Source organism: Xyrauchen texanus, chromosome 25 (genome assembly GCF_025860055.1).
Source record: "Xyrauchen texanus isolate HMW12.3.18 chromosome 25, RBS_HiC_50CHRs, whole genome shotgun sequence".
In the NCBI taxonomy this organism is placed as follows: Eukaryota; Metazoa; Chordata; class Actinopteri; order Cypriniformes; family Catostomidae; genus Xyrauchen; species Xyrauchen texanus.
This window is the reverse complement of record NC_068300.1, coordinates 2,535,662-2,562,154: the sequence shown is the minus strand read 5'-3', so window position 1 is coordinate 2,562,154 and position 26,493 is coordinate 2,535,662. Positions and strand designations below refer to the sequence as shown.

General features: G+C 37.5%; 1 protein-coding gene, 1 long non-coding RNA gene and 1 pseudogene across 3 annotated transcripts in view; 1 reads left to right on the top strand and 2 right to left on the bottom strand.

Moving 5' to 3' along the window:
- LOC127618635 (zinc finger protein 721-like) overlaps positions 1-24,692 on the bottom strand; it is a 117,154-nt pseudogene extending 92,462 nt beyond the window's left edge.
- LOC127618652 (uncharacterized) overlaps positions 1-26,493 on the top strand; it is a 202,113-nt gene that overhangs the window by 85,609 nt on the left and 90,011 nt on the right. The window lies entirely within an intron of this gene.
- LOC127618567 (zinc finger protein 436-like) overlaps positions 1-26,493 on the bottom strand; it is a 185,794-nt gene that overhangs the window by 124,040 nt on the left and 35,261 nt on the right. The window lies entirely within an intron of this gene.

Here is a 26,493-nt window from a genome sequence, read left to right as displayed (position 1 = left end):
CTATTCAAGAGAATGTTGCTCAAGGTTGCTTTTCTTCCCATGCGTAGCAACTGGTTGGTTGCCGCTGACCATCGATTGATTCATCTGGCTGAAACATCAAGGGAAGCACGTTCCTTCGATGGTGGGATCTTTTTCCTGGACTTGTTGTGTGGAAATGTCTAGGAATATTTCCCCGCTTATCACTATGTGAGGCAATTCATTACATTTTCTACCATCCTAAGGATTTGCAAACTTATTTTGCTTTATTCTCTTATTATACTGGGATATTCAGGTAAATCTGGGGCCTGGAGATTTTTTCCTGGAGCAGTTGAGAGTGGGTGGTACTCTGTTTGTTCCTCATGGAGCTGCAGCATCGGGTGATGTGAGATGCTTTCATCCAATTACTGAATTGTCTAGCAACATTACAGTACAAGCAAGTGGAGCGATTAAGTGCATTATTAACTTGAATCGCAATGTGGAAAATGTTTTGTTTGTGGGTCCCCATCTCTCTGTATCAAATGCTGTGAGTTATGTGAATTGCATGACTGGACTTTCGAACTTTGGTATAGAACAAACAAATGGAATGATTAAGGGTCTTACAAGCTTAGATGACAGTGTGGGAAATATGTTGTCAGTTAGTTCATCTTCACATATACAGACCAAAGACACCACTCTGGGGTCGGTAAAACTGGCAATATTGAAAAAATTATTTTAAACTGTAAGTAATGCCAAAATTCTCTGGGACCCGAAAGTTAAACCAAAAGGAATATTTGGAGGACAATTAAATATTAGAAGTGTTGTGTCTAAGACTGAGCAAACTGAGCAATTGTTAATGAACTCAAATCTTGATTATTTGTCTTTCTGAAACATGGTTGACTTTTGTGCGTTAAGTGTTTTTAATGCGCAAGATTATATAGATGCAATCGTGAGTCTGGTTGGGGAGGTGGGGTTATGATTTATGTTAAAGAGGATATTCGGTGTAGGCAAATCGAAGCACATCGAGACATGCCGGAGTGTGTTGGCGTTAACATCATGCTTCCTTCGGAAAATGTCCTTTGCTATAATTGTATTGTATAGACCTCCAATTTTTATGATCAACTAAGTGTGATGCTTAATGAAATAATTTAATGGTATATTTTAACATTAATTGGTTAGATAAAAGAGGTAGAAAATTTTTTTGTTAGTTATTAGTAAGTTTCACTTGACCCAAGTTATAAATAGGGCAACACGCATAACAAAATGATCTCAAACCTTGATAGACTTTGTTTCTTCAAATGTAGATTGTATATTTAAAACGTATTACTTATTAACAAGCTTGCCGGATCATAATGTTACACGAATTGTAAGAAAATTTTCGAAACCTCTGTACAGAATCTTAGCCAAAACAAATGGAAATGAAAATCCTTAGATATCAAGGAGAAATTTAGAATTAAGTAATGAATTTAAGCAAATGGATTGGAATAATGTAATTCAAGGTATAAATAGTCCGAGATTCTGTGAAGATTTTATGAAAGTGTTTCAGCAACTTGTAAATAAATACTCTAAATTATGAAGAATAAATGTACGCATTTTTACCATGGTTGAATAAAGATTTGTGGCAATTAATGAAATCGAGAGATGCAGCTTTTTAAAAAATAATTAAAAACTGGTTTTAATACGGATTGTTTAGAAAATAGGGGTCTTAGAAATAAAGTTATGATGGAGCTTAGGAAGGATAAGGCAACCAATTATTTAGATATTATTAAACAGGCAAAGGGTAATACTAAAGTGATTTGGCAATTTATAGATAAACTAAAAGGTAAAGGACATCGAAACCATGGAGTTGCAGAGATTAAGATAGATGGGATGCTTCAAAATGATAGATCTATAATCACAGAGTATTTTAATAATTATTTTATTGAGTCTGCAAATAAATTAGGTGGGAATTTCACTGAATCTCAAATATCTGAGGATTGGAATAGTAGTGGAATATTGAATGATAATTTAATGTTCAATTTGAAGAATATAGATGAGACAACAATTAATACAATTATTTTATCATTAGCAAACTCAAAGTCAAAAGATAGTTGGGGAATTAATAGTGAGGTCATTAAAAAAACAAGGATATAACTTATAATATAAACCAGGTGAAAGAGAGTGTATTCCATTGAGTTTTTTAAACCGCTGTGGTAACTCCATTATATAAAGCAGGAGATAGATAAAAAGTCATTATAGACCTATCAGTATTCTACCAATAATTGCCAAGTGTTGGAAAAATGGATTGCTTAGCAGTTAGTAGATAATCTAAAACATGCTAATTTATTACATCCAATGCAATGTGGTTTTCGTGAGAATTATTCTAAAGAAACTGCTTGTTGTTACTTTATAGAAACTATTAAGATTAAATTAGATAAATAAATTAGAATCTGTAAAACAGAACTTAATTGATTGGGGCTAAATGATGAGTCGAGATCTTATAATAGAACTTAGCCAGACTAAACAAGTCAAACCGAGAAACTATAGGGACTTAGTCTAAAACGTACTAATATCTGAAACTGATGAGTTTATAGTTAAAGGACCTGCATCCGGCAGGCACAGGACTGAAATAACATTGAAATAACAAATACAGTCTAGAAGAAAAAATTACTACAAATAATATATATATATATCTATATATATATATATATATTGAAAATGTAATTGTTTATTCAAATGTTAGGTTTGTTTTTAAAATAGTTCATAACATTGCTCCTCCCCCTTTTAAAAGATTTGTACATCTTTGCTCAGCACAGATGACAAGGGTTTCTAGATCTACTGCACAGATTCCTAAAATAAATTCTGTATCTGCACAATCTGCTTTTTCATACAAGGCAATTAAAGAATGGAATAAGCTACCCGATGATCTTAAAATTTGTGAGATCACTGTACCATGGTGCAGGGCTTTTTCTTTAATCAAAGGGGGGCAACACTATCAAGATGGCTAGAGAAGACTTTATATTTTCATTATGTTACTTCATCAAGTTCTTCTAGACTTTGGGGCTTATTGAGTGTATGAGATAGATCTGGAAGATCATTAGTAAAGCTGTCCTCAGGGGTCGAAAGAATAGTTCTACCTGAATGATAGCATTGTGTAGATTGAGTAACATTAGCTGATCACAGCATACAAGAGATGAGGTAATGATCTGAGATATCATCGCTCTGCGGAGGAATTTCTATAGTATCAACATCAACTCCATGTGACAGAATTAAATCTAGCGTATGACAACACTGATCTCCAAACATAACACATACACCCCCTTCGTTTGCCAGTAACCAATTAAGAGCCTGTCTGTTTTGCCATGTCATTCTACTTGTTCTAAAGCAGATAAAGCATCATCAGTGTAATTAATAAATATCTGTTGATTATAGTAAATATAATTGATCCACTCTGTATTTTTATTTTGTGTAATCCATATGAATATTGATTCTAGCCCTGGTTTGACTTCATCTCTAGCCTTAAATTAATTAGGTATACCCCTAAGTTGACCGATTGACTCTAAAAACACATTAGGGTCTGTTTTATATGCTCTATTCGTTCTATTCCTATCTTCCTTTATGAATTGTCCTGCTTCCCACTGTGCCATGTTAATTTTCTGAATCAATCGTACTCTAACACATATCACTTTCCATCCTAGTGGTAAGGAGGCCATAAGTTGTTCTTTTCCACAGACCCCAAAAAAAATCTGCCACCACTATTGTTTGATCATTATATAACTCTATTGATGGTAAAGCTATAGTTTGATTGTCACACTCTTCTTGATATATTTTTATTCCCTTTCTCAATCCTTGTGCTTGAAGTTCTGGGGCTCTTACAAGTACATCTGAGTGCCAAGCATTTGTTTTGTCTAAGTTCCAAGTAGTAGCACATCTTCCCGTAAATTCTCCCAAATCATGAATTCCTTCAGGTTTACTATAACACTCATACTCTTGGCTATAATCTATGTCATACCATTTTGAGATTTCTACCTTTCCTTTTTATTTTAATGTTTTCTTTTATATCCCCATATCTACACCAATCTCCCCAATGTGGTTTATTGAATTGATCCTTAAGAATGGAATTTCCCAAAAACGCCAAACATTCTGCTGGGCAGTATGGTCTAAGATGCTTTTTTAAATGACAAAAGTTTCTATTAAAGTTGGCACATTTTTGATAGTCATGTTGATTTGGAATTACCGTTACTTTATTTAGGGGTGATTTGGAGCACATTAGGCAATTTTCCATACCTGTCTCTCTTGCTGTAAGTTGCCCATTCATACATTCATTATTTTGCGCTATTTCCCATAACCTAATCTAATTTCCTAATTTTTTCACTATTATTGATATTATTTTCAATTTTTCTACATTGTTTTGATATATTTTGTTTTTATTTGATTCTTGATCTGTTTGAGTTTTTATTGAGTTGCTACTGGGTCTGTCTGAGGGCTGAAAAATCAATTGTAGGGAAGTCTGGTTGACTTCCTGAGTAGTGGTGTTGGCTGTAGCTTGAGCTTGCATTGCCAGATGCAATAGGTATGTGATGATCATCACACATGCTATTGGACTCATTCCTACCACTTTCTTGATCTTCTCTGCTTTGCTCCACTCCCTGTGCATCTCTTTCTGAGCTTTTGACGTTCTGTACTTCTTCATTCTGCATCTCTGGTCTCACCACACTTTCTTTCGTATCGTCTGGTTCAAGTTTCTCTCCTTCTCCTTCCTTCCTTACTCTGGGTACCCTTGTACAGTGGTTCAGATGATACCAGGTGGTACTTCCTTCCACTTGGACTGCTGTTGGAGTAGCTGTCACCACTTTGTAAGGTCCCTCTCTCCTGGGCTCATTCCACTTTCTTCTGAATACTCTCAAATAGACTTGGTCACCTGGAACGACTGGACAAGATGTCTCGGTCTCTTTTTCAGGCTCTTTTCTCTTTTTCTGTAAATAGATAGCTTTATGTATTGCAGTTAGTTTCTTCATATAAGATCTGAGTTCCATTTGGAATTGCTCCAGAGGGGGTCCTTTGTAGGGACCTCTACAATATGGCACAGGCACGGGTCGACCCGTAAGCATCTCATGCGGTGTTAGGTGCATGCTTCTGTTAATTTGCATGCGATAGCTCATTAGCGCAAGATGTAAAGCATCAATCCAGTTAAGTTTAGTACTTTCACATATTTTGTTAAGTTTGGCTTTGAGGGTACCATTTACCCTTTCAACCATCACTTGGGATTATGGGTGATAAACACACCCATCTTTTTTATTCTCAATTGTTGCAATAGTTGTTTTACGTTTATTTTTAATGAATGCTGACCCATTATCTGAGCTTATTTCTGATGGTATTCCAAATCTAGGGATTACTTCTCTTGTTAGAAATTGTATTACTGTTCCTGCTCCCTCATCTGCTGATGGTATTGCTTCTACCCATCTGCTAAATCTGTCTATTACCAAAAGCATATACCTTTTTCCTTGTACTCTCTTTATCATGTCCAAATAATCCATTATCAGGTGCTTGAATGGTCCTTCTGGTATTGGTATGTGGCCTATTGGTGTTGCCATTCTTTTCCTAACATTGTTTGGCACAAACTTCACATGTGGACAGAAATTCGTCTACCATTGCATGCAAGTATGGAGACCAATATCCTTGCTGTTTAATTTTCCTTATCACTTCTCCCCTCTCAAAACCATGCAAATCTGGAATAAGGATGTTAAAAAGTGTGATTGGTGCGACGATCTGTCCATCATGTGAACGACAAATATCTTTTATGTCTTTCTTAGCTCCTCTTTGGTTCCACATGGATTGTTCATATGGATCTGCTTGTTATTGAATTCAAATAACATCATCCAACTGAGGTTGTGGTTCTATCAAAACTACTGTAGCTAATACTGCTACTTGACAACCTGATGCCTTCTTGGCTTCAAAATCCGCTAGGTTGTTACCTTTAATGACAAAGTAATTTCCTTTTTTATGAGCTTGACCATTTGATAACAGCCAATCGTTTTGGTAGCATCATATCAGAAATGAATTGACCTATCTGTTCAGTATGTTGAATGGGAGTTCCATCACTCTTTTTGAAACCTCTCTGTTTCCATACTGCTCCAAACATATGGCATACACCGTGTGTATGTGAGTTCCCACATAATCTTTAAAACTAGAATCATCCACAAAGTGACTTCTGGATCATAGATTGGCATAGACTCAAGATCTGGTCGTATCCTAGTAAATGCCAATGAGTTAGTCACACAGTCATATGGCTCACCTTCATAATCCAATGAAATCAATTCAGTTGGATTGACTGTATTGCATCACTTTATTGTAACATCTGGATACATAAGTATTGATGAATATGCTAGAATGCAGGCATGAGTCAGAACAAATTTTCCTTGTTCTATTAACTCCACAATTTTGTGATGTGTATAAATGGTTACTGGGTATCCCATGGTTAATGTAGATGCTTTTTCATATGCGTAATATACTGCTGCAAGGCCTTGTTGGTAAAATGGTGGGTAAACTTGCGCTACATTGTCCAACTTAGTGCTATAGTAGGCTATGGGATGTTTTTCCTGCCACTGCACGTTTCTTGTGTCAATACAGCTGATGCATAGCCATCAGTTCTTTTTGCCACATACAGGTGAAATGGTATAGTGTAGTCAGGATTACAGAGGACAGGTGCCTGTTGCAGTTCTTTCTTTATAGATTCAATCGCATCTGAATTCCATTTTAATGGAGTATTTAAATTTTACAATCCTGCTTGTTTCATGATTTCTCTTAGTGGAGCTGTTTTTACTGCATAACCCTCTATCCAATCAGAACTGAAGCATGTCATTCCTAGGAAAGTCATCTGTCCTACTGTTTGTGGCAATGGTGTTTTACTTATGCCTTCTAAATGATCTGGGGCTGTAGCTTTTGTGCCACATGAGATCAATCGTCCTAAGTATTCCACTTGTGGCTGGCAATACTGTTGTTTTGTTTTGGATGCCTTGTGTCCTCCTTGAGCTAATCTAGTAAGTACTTTAATAGAATCTCTATGACACTGTTCCAATGATGTGGAGCAGATCATTAAATCATCTACATACTGCAGCATAGTACTGTCTCTAATTAGGTCTTCTAAATCAGGCACAAAAGACCTGTGGTGAGTGATTTAAACACTCACCACATATAATCAATCACGTTCTCAAAGAACTTGATTGATTATATGTGGTGAGTGTTTAAATCCTTGTGGCATTCTGGTGTAGGTATACTGTTTACCAGCATATGTGAATGCAAACAAGTACCTAAAAGGCAGAGCATAATCAATCACAATATTTGGCATCAGGAGGGAGATTTGTCAGCAGCATGTGCGGATTTGGAACATCAGCCGGCCAATTTTCTACTATATCATTGATTGCTCGTAGGTCATGAACAAGGCGCCATTTAGATTTGTTTGCTTTGATCACAGGCAAAATTGGAGTATTACAGTAACTGTTTGTTTCCACTAATACTACTGCTTTTACTAGACCATCTATAGTGTCTTTTGTGCCTGTTTCAGTCTCAGGCCGCAAAGGGTACTATAATTTTCTTGGCAGACGTGCACCTGGTTTAAGTTGTATTCTTATTGGACTGGCTGAATTTATCAGTCCTACATCTGTGTCATGCTGAGACCATAACTCATTTGGTACCTGACGCTCCAATTCTTTAAGTAGTTCAGTATCAATAGTCTCTATCAATTTGTGTGTCATTATCATCTGTGTTTGCACTTTTTTCTTGATGAATACTTCATGTGGGTCACCCATCAATGAAGTCTCACATAATATTTGGCATGAACAACTTTTGTTCATTTTTTCTGTTTTGCTCCACTGCATGAGTCACATGATCACAAAATTCCTTGTGTCTTTTGGAGGTTAAGCAGACCACGTCTTCTAGCTTGCTCTTTACAGCTTCTGGCATAGCATCTATCACAGAATTTCTAAACAATGTAGCTATTAAGGAGTCTCCTTCTGGATTCCCTTCAGTCTCTTTCTTCTGGCATAGCATCTATCACAGCATTTCTAAACAATGTAGCTATTAAGGAGTCTCCTTCTGGATTCACTTCAGTCTCTTGCTTCAATTTATTTAGTTGTTTCTGAACATATGTGATTGGGTTTTCTGTTTCCCCCAGCTGCTCCCCTTTTAGTGCCTTAGGGTCCACTCTGGTTGGATACTCCACACGCATTGCCTGCCACACTGCTGGACGGTATGCATCAAAAACAGTTCCATCCATGTAATAAGAGCCCACAGCTCTATCCAGACCAGATGCTTGAAGGATTTTTCCCATATCTGCTCCTACAATTTTTGCCAGGAGGGCTTTAATGTCTCCCACAGATAACAGTTTGCCCATTGTTTGTTCTTCAAACACTCTAATCCACTTCCCAGCCCCCTCGAGGATGTTAGGGAGTCAAGTGACCAGCCCCTCAAGGTCCTGTGTAGCCAAAGCACATAATTTTTCTGTTTCTTTCATTCGTTTATGTATTTGTGCTTCTATTACTTGCACTTCTGCTTCAACCTCCTCTTCTTCTGTTCTCACTTGCCCTAAGGGTTCTTTTTCACATACAGTATCTTTATCATATTTCAATTTATTTTTTTCTAAAGCTGCCCGTGCTTGTTCATAATCTAAATGGCAGGTTTTTCTCACTTTTTCTGAACTCTCTTTTTTCCTTAGGTCCGACCCCCAGTCTTGTTTGTCTATCTTTTTCTAATTCCACATCTCCCTCAATCTGCATTTCTCCTAGAACCTCTACAGTCCCCTTGAGTATTGGGAACTGACCTTCTGAGGGCACATATGGTGGTGTTTTGACAAGGGCCTCTTCTTCTGTTTTACTCATCTCTTTTTCTGCATCTTTCAATATTTTTCTAGCCTGTCTTATAATTTTCAGATAATTTTCTCCTTCTGTTTTGAACAATGCTAGCACTTCTCTCTCCCTTTCTCTTTTTTCTTCTCTATTTTTATTACTCTTATCTTTAGTTTTGTAAATTTTTATCAGTGTTTCCATTTCCTTACACAAAGATACATCAAATGTCCCTTCCTTTGGCCATTTTGTCATCAAATCTTTGGTTCTTTTTTCCATTTGTTACCCCTAAATTGTAAAACAAAACCTGGATAACATCAAACAAATACATCAGAAATAAAAATAGAATCACTTGGTATTTAAGAAGAGATGACAAAGGAATCGGGTTTCTCTGTAGTCAGATGATCCCACACCTTAATGTGTTTAAATTTAATAATAGGAATCTGCATTCAGATCTCCCATGCTTTGCAATTGCATGTAGTTTTCTCAACTGCCAGGTATGTTCTTTGACTCGTTTCTTTTTTTTTAGGAATGTTTGTATATTCTGAACATTTGTGAAATTGGCTTTGATTTGTAACATCTGTAACTTATGTTTTAAATCCTAACTGGCAAATAAATTGTTATTATTTGATTTATTCTGTATTCCTCCAAAATCATTTATATCATTACTGGAGCTTTAAGATAGGAGAAACTGCCCTGGAGAAGCCGGGCAGGAGAAAGCCATTTAAAGAATTTCAGTTTGATTATTGGAGCTTTAAATAGAGTAAACCACTCAGGAGAACCAGGTAGGACAGCCACCTAGGAGAGCAGAGGAGGAGAAAGTCATTTAAAGACTCTGTTTGAATTACAGGTCAAAAGGACAATAAATAGAAGAGGATTTAGAGTAATCAATAACCTAAACATTTTATATTACAAGATTTAGAAAATAATTAGAGCTTTAATCTAAATTAGAGGTCAACTAAAATTGGAGTGAGACAACAGTAAACCAACAATAATTGCTTTACTTTAGTGCTCAGAAAAGAGACCTTCAAAGGGCAATTTATTCTACTCAAAGGGTTCCACTCAGGACCAATAGGTTTGTGAGTGTGCATTCGCCCTTCTACTGTGTATTTTTACACTAGAAGAGAGTGGCACTTTCCTGGAGGGATAGAGTCCATCTCTCTTTAGCAGGTTAAGTCTACCCCAAAAACTCTTACAATTGTCAATAAATCCTATTCTATTCTCCAGACACACCTCAGTCATCCAGCTGTTCAGTGACACTAATCTACTATAAACCTCATTACCACGACGAGCAGGGAGGGGACCAGAGCAGATTACAGTGTCTGACATCGTTTTTGCAAATTCACACACCTCTTTAAGGTTCACACTAGAGGTCGACCGATATTGGTTTTTTCAGGCCGATACCGATGCCGATCTTTTGAAATCCGGGTCGGCCGATGGCCGATTAATGCAGCCAATTTATTTTGGCCGATATTTGGCCGATATGTGCTTGTTTTTAACCTCTTATTTGAACCTTTTATTTGTAAGATAAAATGTAACACAAATAATTACTTAAGATAGACAAAATTTCTCAACAAATATATTTATTGAACACTTGACACTTAAATTAAAAATGTATAATGTAAAAACATATTATATAAATAATGTATAACAAATATATTAAATAAACAAAGCAGGTGTTACGAACTGCTCCGAGACACGAAGGTTGAGATCCAAATGCAGCTTTAATTAAGGGGCAATCCAGACACGTAATCCAATATTCAGAGCATCCAAGAGAAGCACAGGCATAACTAGGGATGGGTATCATTAAGGTTTTAATGGTATTACCATCTTACCGATACTGCTTATCGATCCGGTTCTTCAACTGTATTCTTAACGGTTCTTTTTAAGATAAACATTATAAAGGCACAGTGATTTAATTTCAGGAAGGTCTACTAACATTACTGTTCAGGTGTGGTCTAAAAAGAAATCTAATAATCTAGTAATCAATTGTAAAATAACACTGCATAGTTTATCATAGATAGATTAATGCTTATTAATGCATAAGTTATTCATTCAAGAGCTGTAAGTGATTTTCTCTTTGCCTTTTGTTGTTTGATTCGCAGTAATGGCTCAATCGTCAGCATGTTTATTAGGACGCTTCCCCTTTAAGACCGAATTCAGATCTAATAGACTCCTGATGCAGCATATTTTCTCCCAACTATTTCCATAACTACGTCCATTTAAGACATAAACTGTGTTTAAGTGAATCTCCAAGTCGGTCGTTTAGACATATTTTTGTGTATAGTTGATCGTTTAGATGCGCACATGAAACCCAAAGTAGCCTTTTGTTGTTTGTCTCGTTGCTGTCTGTTTCGGAGCGCGCGCCGCCTTGGGAACGGTATCTCTTGCGCTATTTTATTATTAAACGCGTCCCGCAGTTTAGCAACAGTAGCATTTTACAACAATCACCGATCGTGCTGATTCTGACGTTAAGTTTGAGTTTTAGGGAGAAATGTCAGTGCACCGCTGTGAAGGGAAGGATGTTGTGCTAGACAGAATGCGGCTTATGTATAAATATTCTTTTTATAATCTTTGGAAGGCGAAATATAAAATAAAATCAGACTAATATCACAGATCTAAACCAGGCTACGTTTGAATGTTTAGTTCTGTCACTCATTTAGCAGGGCTGTGTTGTGCTAGCTGTCTGTGAGATCTCTCTCTCTCTCTCTCTCTCTCTCTCTCTCTCTCTCTCTCTGACTCTCTGACTGAATAGCTAAATTGCATCACAGACAAATGGTTTCATAGAATTATTATACATAGAAATGGCTGGCGAGATAAAATAACTTTCTCTTTATAGCAATAATACATGTATTTTCTTAATTTCTCCAGTACTGACAGCAGAACCGTAGCGTCCAAGCTTACCAAAGCCAGTCCTTCAATAGCATATAGTCGTTGGTATATTTTTATTACTTATTTCTCTGCATTGAGTGACAATCCTCTCAAATATAAGACACACAAACAGAACAAATAAAAGTCTCAGATTCACTGTCTGTAATTGCAAAATTCTTGCTTACTTATTGTGACATGATAGCAACCCTTCTGCTGTGATAATGCAACTTCAACTACGCTATCAATATCCAAAGTAGCCGAATGTCATGTCGCGTTTTTTCTCGAAGTTGGCAGTAACATATCAAAAGTTTTTAATTAAATATAAATAAGTTATACAAATTTAATCCTTACAGTTTTCTCCAAGGAACTTAGCTCCTTCCTTATAGGCACTGGATGAGGTCTGCTCACTCTGCTGGAAAATGACTCTAGGGGCAGCGTGCGTCGAACACGTGTTCCACAACAACACTAGGCTGCCCACAGATGCGCCTGCCTAATAATCGGCTTGATATACTTGGAAATTGGCCGATGCCGATTATGTAAAAAATGCTAAAAATCGGCCGATTAATCGGTCGACCTCTAGTTCACACACCGACTGGTTAAGCCGGACATCGTTAGTGTCGACATGAATAACAATTTTAGAAAATCTACGTTTAGCATTAGCCAGCACTTGTCAATTTGATTTGATGTCAAATGCTATGGCACCCGAAATGCAATTAAATATAGTGGCTGGAGTCTCTATTTCCACGTTCCTAACAATAGAATCGCCAATAACAAGGGCTCTTTCAACATGATTCTCAGTGGGAGCATCACTGAGTGGGGAGAATCGATTGGAAACCCTAACAGGAATGGGAGAGTGGTGTCTCTTTGTTGAGTATACCGCCAAGACGTCACCCAAACACCCTGCTGCAGGGGCTCTACAGCCGGAACCAAAGTGTGTGTGTTGCTCTCTGTACTACTTGCATACAAAACAGTATCTACTGGCTTCTATTTCTCACTGACCTCCACTAGCATTCGGATGCGTATCTCTAACTCGTTAACCTTCTCCGTCAGCCTGACTAATTCCTTACATTTATCACATGGGAATCCCTCACTGCTGATGGAGGAGGCTATTGTAAACATATGACATGCAATGACTTACCGCAGTTGTTTGTTGTTCCTGAGTGGTGAGGGTTTTAGATTGATGTGAATCCCTCACACAATTGTTTGTTGATGTTGGTTGTTCTTGATAAGCAGTGCTTTGAGGTCGATGCAATAATCCGTGTAACACAGAGGAGGAAAACGTGTGTGCGCTGAAAAATGCATGCAGTTAAATGCAGATGAATCTCATTACCTGGACAACGAAATGTTATTATTTTTATATACTATCGTACAGCCTCAGATGATAATCCAAGTAAACTATAATAATACATCTACACACTGCACACAATAAAACTGAAAACTAACAAAAAAAAGAGGATTCAGTAATGATGGGGATGAAATATACTTTATTAAACATTAAAATAATATGCGGAAATGTGCAAAAAAAACACTTTCAAGTTAACACACTAAACAAATGAATGCAAACATTGCTGTGCTATATCGGTACATTATAAACAACTTGAGATGTTTATACATTTCATAGAGGATCTACCATGTAGAAATTTTACATTTAGTGGCTTTTTAACAGACTATCTCCTAAAAGGACAAAGCAAAGTGATAACTTGAGATTTTATGTGACTGGGTTAAAAGAAATTAAAAATGGTGAAGCGCACACACACACAAACAAACAAACACTTAGGGAACCTCAAAACAACATCAATATTATTAAATTATCAGAAGTCATGAATGTGAGTAAACATGTTACAGGAATGTTCCCTGGAAAACGTAGATATATCGGAAGCAGTAAACACATAAGTAATGTTCAATTCATAAAAGCATGAAAAGCAATATCAACTTCAAAAACCCCACCAGAGAATATATCCAAGCATTTTAGCAAGTTAAAAACTTTGTAAAACAGTTAACAGATAAACATCCAACCGACTGTTGCAATGTTGTCCTGAACTGTGACTGAACAGCATAATTTCCCCCGCCAGAACACACAACAACCTGTACTTCTTTTCTAAGTTTACGGACATGACGTAAAGACGCAAGGATGACTGACATTAGCCTGTGATTTCGCACCAAATCCAACCCGACAGCTAAAAATTACTTATTCTTTTTGTAGACTTACTGCAGTGGATCTGGGTAAGGCAAAGTTATCATTTTGAACAATGATTTTATATGTACTCAATCGATAATGGCAACCTGATAGAAGAAATTTCATACTACGCTAAGTATCGAAAGTTTAAGTTTGGTGAACTCTGAACTGCGTATCTGCATGACGAGAGGACGCATGACCAATAGAAGATCAAAACATCACACACTTACCACTTGGTTCAATACAAAGAAGACTCAAACAACTGGCACAACTAACTCAGAGGTGTATTCATTCAGCCAGTGAAACCAATAATTGCTCCCACACTCGAATCCTATTTGCTTGCACTATAGTCAGTCTTTACAGACATGAAAATCACCAAACCATTCTCACGCAATAAAACTAAGAATGTTCAAATAAACATGAATTCTAAGTCAGTGTATGGAGGTGAACGAGAACGATTAGTTCACTTAAAAGATTGACTTAAAAAGACTGATTCGTTAACACACTAAACATCACAAATGTTCTTAGAGGATGCTACTCATTTTGGAAAAATTCCATCTTTGGGTTCATCTTTCCAACCATTTACTTCATCTTGATAGACCTGAAGATGATTTTGTGTGTCTACTTGGGCTATTATTTGTAGATGTAGATTACATGCTGCCCTGAAACTTTTCCCACATGAAGAGCAATTGTATGATTTCTCTTTCAGGTCTTGTGACAGAGTGAACTCTTTTCACAATGTGAGCACTTGTAAGGTTTTTCTCCAGTATGGATTCCCTTGTGTGTTTTCAGGTTTTGTAACCGAGTGAAACTCTTTCTACAGTGTGAGCACTTGTATGGTTTTTCTCCAGTATGAATTCTCTCATGCGTTTTCAGGTGATGTGACCGAGTGAAACTCATTTCACAGTGTGAGCACTTGTATGGTTTCTCTCCAGTATGAATTCTCTCATGTATTATCAGGTTTTGTGACTGAGTAAAACTCGTTTCACAGTGTGAGCACTTGAAAGGTTTTTCTCCAGTATGGATTCTCATGTGTGTTTTCAGGTGATGTGACCGATTGAAACTCTTTCCACAGTGTGAGCACTTGTAAGGTTTTTCTCCAGTATGAATCCTGTTGTGTCTTTTCAGGTCTTGAAACCAGGTGAATCTCTTTTCACAGTGTGAGCACTTGTTAAGTTTTTCTCCAACATGAACTTTCATGTGTTTATTAAACCGGCTTTTATTTGTGAAAATCTTTCCACACTGTGAGCAATTGAAAGAATTTTTGGCTGTTTTTCTTTTATTCTTTTCTGGTGATAAATTCTTCTTAGTCTTTGAGCAACTCAAAGATTTTTCTCCAGTTATAAAATCTGGATATTTCTGACACTGAAGTTTGTCCTCCACTTTATTCAGTTCTTGCCATTTCTCTTTCACTTCCATCAGCTCTAAAATAAACACAGTAAATGGACAAAAATTTATTCAACAGGGAGAAATGTGAAAAGAAATCAACTTGAACATTAATTAAATGTCAGAACACAACAAATGTCCAGTATTAATTTGTGATGTTTGCTGTGCAAGTGGTATTTATTTATAATGTTTATTGCACCTAATAACTGCATTTAATGATTATAATCATCAGGGTTAGAAATGAACCCCCAGAAATCAGCAGTAGTGTGTAATTCTTTCACTCTTACTAGCCACTTTGGCAAGTGACGTTTTCAGGGTTTTTCCTGCATTGAAAATTCTGTGAAAGTTGGGCCACTGCCGAAGCACATTTGATCATATTCATCTCACGTTCAGCACTTTATAAGCAATAAATCTGTTTTTTTTTGTATCAGATATGCGCATCTGTGAGGGCCAAATGAAGCGTGGTTTTGAGTCAGGAATGCAAACTACAGGTGCTGGTCATATAATTAGAATATCATCAAAAAGTTGATTTATTTCAGTAATTCCACTCAAAAAGTGAAACTTGGATATTATATTCATTCATTACACACAGACTGATATATTTCAAATGTTTATTTCATTTAATTTTGATGATTATAACTGACAACTAATGAAAAACCCCAAAATCAGTATCTCAGAAAATTTGAATATTGTGAAAAGATTCAATATTGAAGACACCGGGTGCCACAATCTAATCAGCTAATTAACTCAAAACACCTGCAAAGGCCTTTAAATGGTCTCTCAGTCTAGTTCTGTAGGCTACACAATCATGGGGAAGACTGCTGACTTGACTGCTGTCCAAAAGATGACCGTTGACACCTTGCACAAGGAGGGCAAGACACAAAAGGTCATTGCTAAAGAGGCTGGCTGTTCACAGAGCTCTGTGTCCAAGCACATTAATAGAGAGGCGAAGGGAAGGAAAAGATGTGGTATAAAAAAGCCTACAAGCAATAGGGATAACCGCACTCTGGAGAGGATTGTGAAACAAAACCCATTCAAAAATGTGGGGGAGATTCACAAAGAGTGGACTGCAGCTGGAGTCAGTGCTTCAAGAACCACCACGCACAGACGTATGCCAGACATGGGTTTCAACTGTCGCATTCCTTGTGTCAAGCCACTCTTGAACAAGACACAGCGTCAGAAGCGTCTCGCCTGGGCTAAAGACAAAAAGGACTGGACTGCTGCTGAGTGGTCCAAAGTTATGTTCTCTGATGAAAGTCAATTTTGCATTTCCTTTGGAAATCAAGGTCCCAGAGTCTGGAGGAAGAGAGGAGAGGCACAGAATCCACGTTGCTTGAAGTCCAGTGTAAAGTTTCCACAGTCAGTGATGGTTTGGGGTGCCATGTCATCTGCTGGTGTTGGTCCACTGTGTTTTCTAAGGTCCAAGGTCAACGTAGCCGTCTACCAGGAAGTTTTAGAGCACTTCATGCTTCCTGCTGCTGACCAACTTTATGGAGATGCAGATTTCATTTTCTAACAGGACTTGGCACCTGCACACAGTGCCAAAGCTACTAGTGCCTGGTTTAAGGACCATGGTATCCCTGTTCTTAATTGGCCAGCAAACTCGCCTGACCTTAACCCTATAGAAAATCTATGGGGTATTGTGAAGAGGAAGCTGCGATACGCCAGACCCAACAATGCAGAAGAGCTGAAGGCCACTATCAGAGCAACCTGGGCTCTCATAACACCCGAGCAGCACCACAGACTGATCGACTCCATGCCATGCCGCATTGCTGCAGTAATTCAGGCAAAAGGAGCCCCAACTAAGTATTGAGTGCTGTACATGCTCATACTTTTCAGTTGGCCAATGTTTCTAAAAATCCTTTTTTTGTATTGGTCTTAAGTAATATTCTAATTTTCGGAGATACTGAATTTGGGATTTGGGTCGCAACTTGAAGTCAATTGTAAAATCTGGGTCTCGAAGCAAAACCAATTGAGAACCACTGGCCTAGAAATCCAACCCATACAGGATGGCGAAATAGAATAATAGTATGTTATATTCAATATTTGTAGCTTTCTTTTTCTTAAGTTGGAGGGCTATCCAACCCCACTATTACCCCTCCCATTCCCACCCTGGCCCCAAACAACATCCCAGTGGTCATACATGATTATAGACCAAAGAAAATAATAACAATAACAAACACACATTTTGCCAACTACAACTACCCCACAAACGAGTCCTATTTGCACAGTTTTCTAAATGACCCTTCTTCAAAAGAACCCGCCACCCTCCCAATCTCCCAAGCACCACTCCTGAAATTATAGGCACTCCAGCCGACCTAAATCACCCTTATAACAATCTGTCAGGCGATCATGACACTGGTTAGGGCCCAACTCTTTATGTGCCTATTCTCTTTATCGATGACCGCCTCTTCCACCCAAAATACAGAGTCCGGGGCAAAATGAAACCCGAGTGCCCAACACGTCACACACAAAACTCTGAACCTTCAACCAAAATTCTTGGATCTTAACACACCACCAAAAGACATTTAAAGGGGTTCCAGAAGAATCTATGTAAAATCGTGAATTGCATAAGGCACACCCTTGCATCTCTAGATGCAGACTTGACATTTTTGTTTTAATCCTAGTCCACCCTCCCTCCTCCAATACCAAGTTGAAATCTCTCTCCCATAATCTCTTGAGAGAAGTTAAAGCTCCGTCCCCCAGACACTGTTTTAGCAGGGAGTAATACACTGATGACTCATGACCTTTTCCAAAAGCAGAAAATCACACCTCCCAGAGTGTCTGCCACTTTAGGGGGGTGTAAGCTACTCCCATAAATAGTACAGAGTAGGTAAATACCTAAAGAACTTAGATCTGTGGATCCCAAAATGTTGAACCAAATTTTCGAACAGTCACCAAGTGTAGCAATCCCCATCACAATCCACGTATATTAATATTTATATAAATATTAATACATAATTTTGGGTTCAGCCATATGCTCAAGGCAACATTTAAATAAATGTCTGAAACACTATGGATACTTTTGTCCATATTGAGTGCAAATGTGAGATAATGGGGTGTAACTTAACTTCTCTGGTTTGTTTGAAGGCTTTGTAATGGCGAAATAGGGACAAGAAATTCCAGTTTAATACAAATCCAGGGAGGGGCTCTCTCAGGCGGAAGTGACCAATGAGCCAAATGTCTGAAACCTAACGCATAATAATAAAACAAAATCTTAGGTAGGCCTAGCCCATCTTTGTCAATCAACCTATGCAGTTTATTGAAATGTAATCTGAGATGTTTACCATTCCAAATTAAGGACTTCGCTATGTTGCTTGAAATAAGAGAGGGGGACATCTACAGGGACAGACTGTAGCAGGTAGTTCAATTTTGGAATTCAATTCCTTTTAAAAACAAAAACCTTTGCAATCATCTTATTGTGATAACTGTAATAAAGCCCACCTGCCCATATTGCTCGAAAACCTTTTTATTAAAGGGTCAAAATTAACTAAATCACATAAATTTGCTGTGAATAAGATGCCCAAATACGTAATGCCCTGATTGGGCCATTGGAAGATGCCCGGCTGAAAAGCCGTTACAGGGCAGTACACTGTCAGAGCCAAAGCTTCGGATTTAGACCAATTAACTCCCGAGAATTTAGAAAAGGAATTACTAATTCTGCGGAGGCAAGGCATAGATCTAGTGGGGTCAGAGACAAAAAATAATGAAATATCATCTGCGTAATGCAAAAGCTTATGCGCACCCACCCGGAAAAACAACTTCCTTTCTTATCATGGTTGCTAATGGTTCCAGGGTATAACAGAACAATAATGGGGAAAGAGGGCAACCCTATCGGGTGCCCCTATTCAGAGTAAAATAATCTGAAATGAATCCATTTGTTTTTAACGCTGCTGCCGGGTGTCTATAAAGCAAATGAATCTATCCACTAAACGTATTCTAAAACCTGTACATTTCCAAAATCTTAAAGATAATCCCACTTTACCATATCAAATGACTTTTTGGCGTCAAGTGGGATGGCAGCATCCGGAATCTGATCATTCGCCACTGACCACATGATATTGATGAGACACCTAATGTTATCAGAAAAGCTGCAGCCCGAATAATTCCAACCTGACCTATTACATGCACCTTTTTAAACTGAGCACTAGGGTTGCAACGGTATAAGATTTTCACAGTACGATAACCATCTCAGAAAATATCACGGTTTCACGGTATAAGGTATTACACAATTATTATTATCAGTTACAATAACCCTTAAAGGAGTGAAAACAGAAGTTTTTTTTAATGGATGTGTAATAGCATGTAACTATAACAAGTTAAATACCTAAAGCATGTTAGTTTACGTGTTAGCATAGCATGTTAAATTAACTACTAGAGATTTAAAGTAATGTCCTATGATTATTAACAATTAACATATACTGTAGGTGTGCAACAGTGCAGCCAGAATGCTTCTGTCTGTCCCTTTAACACAGTGCTTATCAACTGGTTTTGCTTCAGGACAGATTTTACATTGGAAATCAAGTGGAGACCAAGTAAAAACAAAACCTATATTTAATGTATCCTGGGTCACATTTACTTTTATGTCGCATAGTTTTGTCATGGTTTCAAGTACAAGGACATGCATCAAGTGACATTTTTGTTGTTTCCCTTTTAACAAATGAAGAGCATATTTGCTTATATGAGCCCATTATTATCCCATTTGTTTCCTAATATCAAACATAACTTTCATATTACACAGGAGGAAAGGCTCCTCGTTACCATGGTTAGGTCAGTGTAGATGGTCTTAAATAACAGTAATAATAATAATAACAAATTATAGCATTTATGAAAAAATAAATACTAGCTGAAACACATCTTGAAACTTTAACTACAACTGTCACTGTAACAGTGATAGATTAGATTATTTCTTTTGAAACTATAAAATTGTCAAAAATAACAATTACTTAGAAATAGAAAATAGAAACAATTTTGTAAAGTTGATGTTTAATAAAAAAAAAAAATGTGCGCATTGTTGCTCTTTTCAGCCGACGGCTGGAACTTAGAGCATCTGGGAGGCAGAGCTTAAAGGTCATGCTGAACTGAAATTGGTCAAATCAGTTTTGAGGTCTGCACTCCACAATATCGAGGGAAGCCTGGTTGTTGCAGGCACGCGAGAGAGCAGAGTATATCTTGATCACGAGCTGGTTCTGTTACACTCATGCGAAAGTGCAGATGAAAAGCCTTTAGCTAATTGCTATCAAAAATAGGCTATCACTTGGGTGGCCACCATCTTCAATGGGAGAACCATGCATTGTTCTGTCCCTGCTGTCTGCTACCCAGTCCGAATAGACCTGCGACCCACTTTTGGGTTGCCGCCAACCAGTTGAGAAACACTGCTTTAACTAACCGCTTATACACACTCTTTTACACACTCACTCGTGTCAGACCCCCTTGCCTCGCTTCTCTCTGACAATTTCTCCACTGCATGTGTGGCGCAAGTTGACGAGTCTGACAGGCAGTAGAGGAGGAAAAGAGATGCATACGAGATTCTCCATCCGGTTGCATTTTTTTTTCACAATACTGTAGATAAGCAAATGTATATGGTACACCGTCAATTTTCATACCGTGGTATACAGTGAAACCAGTATACCGCTACAACCCTACTGAGCACTAGGATTGTGCCGATGGACGATATCATCGTCCATCGTGATGGCTGACCAACATCACGATGTAGAGCCACCATCGTGATGCCACGCCCCCTTTTGCGAGTCTTGCTAGTGTGACTAACTAATCCTAGTCTCTTCTATAGTTAACCTAAAAACTTTGCAGGGATTGCTCTGTAAATTAAATTGAGAATATAACTAATGCATATATGCTATTTTAAATACTGTAGTATATGCCAGAGACGTGACGTGTTAGTCTGTGAAAATACCGTGTCAGGCAGGCTACACAAATATTGATCTTGACATTGTTAGCTTCTTGTCTTTTTTTTACATGTCTTACACTGTACATTTAGATTAAAATATGTTATGTTGTAGGCTACAAGAAAATAGCCTTTATAAATTAATTATTAGTAGTTGTAGTGTCTCAGAAAATCTTGCTCATTGTCACATAGCTCTTGTATACACTGAAGCGGCAGTTTAAGATAAACCCAGACCAGCGAACGTCAAATAACTTTTGTCTGGTTAATACTTTTAAAGAAAAATTTCCTTGGCCATAAATCCATAATGTCAAATCAAATGAAAGAAACAAGTTGAATATGAATAACACACATTTATTAAAACATAGAAGAACAACAAATAAAGAACAAGAAAACGGGAACAACACTCAGACCGAAACTCGGCATTAACATTTCACTTATAATTAGCAGCACAATTAACTGCAGCACAGGCTACAAAATAAATTATGTTATTGGAATATTGTAAAGTGGTCATATGAACTACACAAATGAACGTTTAAAAAATAATATGCAAAATCGAATAGCTCCACAACGGATGGCTGAAAAATGCGTAAAGAAGTCTAATATCTTTCACCATAGACCATGTTTAAATTTCGATGTTTCTGGCCAGAAATACCAACATATTCACTTTATCTGGTTTTAATAAGCTGCGGATTGGAGTAACTACACTACCCGCTGTGCTGAAGACCCGCTCTGATGGAGTACTGGTAGCACATATGCACAGATATTTCCGTGCTAATCTTGCCATGAACGGAAACCTTTTGTCGTACGTTTTCCACCAAGTCAGCGGGTCCTCTTCCCCATCAATGGCCATTTCCTGCAGGTACATGGTAATATCTGCCTCCACCTTTTGCTCGTCAGTGAGTGTGGCTGTGGCTGCTCTCTTCGCAAGAAGGCTGCCCAAAGACGACTTTTTTTTCTTAGGCGCAATATATTAAAAAGCCCGGATGAGTAGGCTACTAATTAGTTGGGCTAGTAAAATAACGAAATTATAGTTTTTCAGTGGAAAACAAATGTCTATGTAAAGAGATATATTAAAATAAAAAGTGCTTAAAAGTGCACAACTCTTCTTAAGTGGAAGAAATATTTTTCCCCTTACGTGCAACCTATTGGAAAGCCGGATGAGTCAGTTGGGATAGTAAAATAACGAAATTATAGTTTTTAAGTGGAAAATAGTATTTATGTAAAGAGATATATTAAAATAAATAGTGCACAACTCTTCTTAAGTGAAAGCTAAAAAAAATGCTTCACGTGTGCGTGCAACCTACTGATAAAGCGCCGACGAGTCATTAGTTGGGTTAGTAAAATAACGAAATTATAATTTGTCATATAATTTTTGAAAATTATATGAAATTATATAACCCCACCCCGCCGACGATATCATTGTCCATCGCGATGTTTTACTGTCAACATCGTCAACTGCCAATTTAGGGGACATTGCCCAACCCTACTGAGCACTTTAGCAAAAATAAAAACAGCAGGGATCTGTTTTGAGTGATATAACGACTTGTAAAATGACAGTCAATAGACATGAAAATGTAAATCATTGAAGAAACATACCTGAAGAAATATAATCATCTTCATCTCTCTTTTGTTCCTCTGTTGTGTTTTCTTCTTTTATCTCCTCCTGCTTCACTTCGATCTTCACTGGCAGCATCTGCTGTTCTCCAGCATTACAGACAGAAGCAAGAGACACTGTGGAGGTTTGATCATCATCTTCATTACTCTGTTGTTCCTCTACTTTGATTTCTCCTCTCATCTTCATCAGGTTCCTGCAGTCCAGCAGCGTCACTGAACACATCTTCACTGGTGTCTGCAGCATCTGCTGTTCTCCAGCATTACAGACAGAAGTCAGAGACTCTGTGGAGGGTTGATCATTACCATCATCTTCATTACTCTGTTGTTCCTCTTCTATTATCTCCTCCTGTTTCACTTCAGTCTTTACTGGTGTCTGCAGCATCTGCTGTTCTCCAGCATTACAGACAGAAGTCAGAGACTCTGTGGAGGTTTGATCATCATCATCTCCCTGTTGTTCCTCTGATGTGTTTTCTTCTTTTATCTCCTCCTCCTTCACTTCAATCTTCATTGGTGTCATCAGCATCTGCTGTTCTCCAGCGTTACAGACAGAAGTCTGAGACTCTGTGGAGGTTTGATCACCCTGATTACCGTCAGTAGAACAGAGTAAAGTGAGCTGTGAGTCCTGTGTGTCTCTGGATCTCTGTTCAGAGAGTTTGTCCAGCAGTCGCTGTGGTGTGGACTGATCTCTGCTGCTCCACACTGAATCCTGACATTCTGTGGAGGTCCCATCAATCACACACACTGAAGATTGACAGGAAACCTTTTCCAGCTCCTGAAAAACACAATCACATCTGTACCGTTCATCATATCACATAATTTAAAAGCTTAAAATCTCAAGTTTAAGGATGAAATTAATGTTTAACCTGTAACCTGTCGTCTCTCTCCATCAGTTTTGTCTTCAGTGACGTCAACTCTTTCTTCAGCTGAGAGATTCCTGTGATGAAATCATCAATATCCAGCATGGACAGATCAGTTCCTACTGATTTACAGCAGATCACATCCACCTGCTCTCAAGATGAACATCTAAACACAAAAACATCATCATTATAATGAACTGACATTCATAACTCAAAAACATTATTATAGGATTATAAACAGCTCTGTTAAATAACTTTGTTTCTGATATGTATCCTATAAATATAAATGTGTGGAGTTTGGTTTCATTTTACAGACAGCAGGAATATTATCAGATATCATAACAGACTTTAACATTTACTCACCTTCATTTAACTCATTTACAACTAGCCGATGAATTTAAGGAACTCATTTATTAGAAATTAAACATGATATTCTCAGATTTCTACTCAATTCTCCTGAAACTGAATATTTAAAAATGTTTAATAAATTTTATATTTCAGATTTATTTTGCGATAAACCAAAACTTATGCGACAAAGTGTTTTGAAGCATGACGTCATCACGCACACCATTTATATCAATAAAAAGCCATTTGAATGGAAACGGGCAGAAGACGGTAAGAAGTGGATGGAAACTAGATTATTGACTAACTCTATATTTTAGTACATTTTCATTGCAGTTACCCATGGTTAATCTTGTGACAACTTTGGTTTAATTACAAATACAATGGTTAAACTACCACTTAATCATATTTAAACTATTGTTATTACATAATAATCACAAAATTATGTTTTTTAAATGACAGTATTCGTTTTCCTGTAGTACTATAGTTTCACTACGAATATCATAGATAAACTATAGCAACTGTAGTAAAATCATGGTAAGTTTTTTTTTGTTTGTTTCTCCTGAAACTGAATATTTTAAAGAGTCCGTCACAAAACCGCCACAAACGACGCTAATAATCTTCTAATACGATCATTAAAACGCCAAAGAGAGAAAAACAACATGCACAGAACACAAACATAAATAAATCTCACAGATGAGATGAGCGCTGCTGATTCTTCTTCTTCTTCTGAGGTTGGTGGTTGGCGAGCCAGCTTCCGGTGCATTACCGCCACCGACCAGACTGGAATGCGAAGCTTCTTCTTCTTCTTTTTTATTGGCGGCTCGCATTCTAAAACAGAGCATTACCGCCACTGTCGGTTATGGAGACTCTTTCCCTTCTCTCCAGACCTTCAGGACCCGTGCTTCCAATGGTGCTGCATGTTCAGCTCCTCCATTTCAGCCCCAAGTCCCTCACTGCCCACTTTTATGGCCTAGCTACATTATTTCAATTAACCAAGTTCTATTATAGACTATCCCCTCTTACTGGATATCCTCTGTATATCTGTTACACTGTATTAATACATGTTCCACTGTTTCTCTCACTCCACACCAATCACATAATCCTGTAAGATGTTTTCCTATTACATTGTTGAGTTAAATCCTGTATGTCCAAGTCTGAGTCTAGATAAAATACAGTCTTCTTTTCTCCTCCCACCTGAATTCCTTCCTCTTCCTACTAATGGTTGAATTAAATGTAGATGTCTACCCTTTTGTTCATTATCCCAATAAAATTGCCATATTTGATTTAACTCCTTTTTATTATTGATTTGATTTCTGATTTATTATATGCATGTCTATATTTTCCTTTGCCATTACTTGTTTTGCTCATTTATCTGCTTCCTCATTCCCTGATACTCCAATATGCACTGGAACCCATAAAAACTGAACTGTCTTTTTTTGTCTGCTTTATTATATATAATACCTGAAAAATCTCCATCAATATATCTTGTCTAGTTTCAGACTGTTGAGCTTCCAGGCATAGCTTGAATCTGAACATATGAGAGTTTCGTTTAATCCCATATATTTAATTTTGTTAATTGCTAGTAATTCTCCTGTAAACACGAAACTTGATCTGATACCCTTTTTACTTCTGCCACTTTCAATCTTGGGATGATGTATGCTACCCCCACCTGACCATTCCCTGGATCATTAGATGCATCTGTAAAAACCTGTATATACCTTTCATACTTAGTCCATAGATACTCCCTTGTTGATTCTGCTTCTAAAGCATTTTGATCCTTATCTTGTCTTGCTTCCAATAGGAATAAATCAACATTTGGCTGTGGTGAGATCCATAGAGGTATTGATGGTAATAATACCTCTGGGGTAACATTATACTCGTTTAATGTCATATCCTGCACTAAATCCTTAATAATTCAGCCAAAACTATTAATTTAGCATTTCCCATGTTCCCAACATGCCTCTAGAACCTTTTTTGCAGGGTGATTATCTTTCTGACCTTTTCAGTTCGCCCAGTATGTCAATATCAGTTGCTTCCTTCTTAAGTGGATTGGCATCTCTCCAATCTCCACCTGTAATGCTGGTACTGAAGAAGGATAATCTCCACAACAAATTCTTAATGCTTGTGACTGAATTCTCTCTAATTTTCCTAATTGTGATTTAGATGCTGATCCATAGTCTAGTATTGCTCTTCTCATTGCAGAATAAATAGTTTTCAGTGCCATTCTATCAGCCCCCCATTCCCGACCTGAAACACACATCTTTCAAATCTTCTTACATTTCTCTTCCATCTTATTTATGAGTACTCCATGTAATTTTCATGTCAAACCTGCATTCCATCTTATTAAACAGACTTAAATTATGTTTAATGATCTATCAGACATATCAGTAACATATTAGGGTCTTTGCTAAGAGATGTATGCTTAACTCCCCCTAGAGCTCTTTTTAGTTCATATAAGGTCAATTCTGTATCTAAAGTGTCTCCAGAAGAATTTCTTTTCACAGCACATCTGGATTCTGTCTCTTATTCTGCTCTTTATACATTTTTATTGATCTATTCTTCCTT